Source organism: Dipodomys ordii, unplaced genomic scaffold (genome assembly GCF_000151885.1).
Source record: "Dipodomys ordii isolate 6190 unplaced genomic scaffold, Dord_2.0 Scaffold1000048180, whole genome shotgun sequence".
Taxonomy (NCBI): domain Eukaryota; kingdom Metazoa; phylum Chordata; class Mammalia; order Rodentia; family Heteromyidae; genus Dipodomys; species Dipodomys ordii.
The window spans coordinates 1-879 of record NW_012331797.1 but is presented as its reverse complement, the minus strand read 5'-3'; the positions used below and the strand labels follow the sequence as shown (position 1 = coordinate 879).

Below are 879 nucleotides of genomic sequence, written 5' to 3'. Positions count from 1 at the left end.
GCGTACTTGAGCCTCGTGATGAGATATAGCACGATGTCCTGGTGGCCGCCGAACGCGGCTGATGTGCAGCGCGCTCCAGCCGTCGCGGTTGGCCAGGCGGATGTCGGCGCCGAACTTGACCAGCAGCTTCACCAGCTCCAGGTTGCCGTCGATGACCGACTGGTGCAGCGCGGTCTGGCCCTCGGGCCCGAAGGAGTTCACGTTGAACTCGCAGCTGGTCATGTTCTGCAGCAGCGACTGCAGCTCCGCCGTGTTGCCTCTGCGCACGGCCTCCTGGAAGACGCGCTGCGTCGGCGGCGCCGAGCAGGTGGACAGCTCGGCCTGGCTCATGCTGCCGCCGGCCCGGGGCTCAGCGCGGGGCCCCGGCGGGCTCGGCGCGCGCCCGGGCGCATGGGGGGCGCCGCGCCCCCGGGCCCCGCACGCCGGCCCGGCGCGCTGCGGGCGTTAGGGGCCAGGGGCCTCCGCCCGGGGGCCCCCGCCGCATTCAGCCACGCCCGGGCGGGCGGACGAAGGGGCCGGGAGCAGCCGGAGCCCGCGCCGCGCCCGCAGTCCCTGAGGGCTCGGCCTGCGCTCCCACGCGGTCCCCACGCGCGTCCCCAGCGTCGCCGTTCTGGGTCGCCCGCCGCGCCCGGGCGCCTTTTAGCGTCCGTATATTTGCATAACAATGGACTCCCGTGACGCGCGCGCCCCGGAGCCCGCCATTGGGTTGCGCCCGGGCAGGGGCGGGGCCTCTGGCGTCTGGGGGCGTCACAGCAGGCGTCTGGGGGCGGGGCCTCGTGCGTCCAGGGCGGGGCCTCGGCGGCAGGGGCGTGCCCGTGCGTGTGGGGCGTGTCCCGGGGCGTTCTGGGGGCGGGGCCTCGCGGACGCGCGCTCCGCGGC

General features: G+C 76.0%; 1 pseudogene; it reads right to left on the bottom strand.

The window, feature by feature from the left end:
* Positions 1 to 6: 6 nt before the first annotated feature.
* LOC106002991 lies at positions 7 to 354 on the bottom strand (annotated as a pseudogene).
* Positions 355 to 879: the final 525 nt, after the last annotated feature.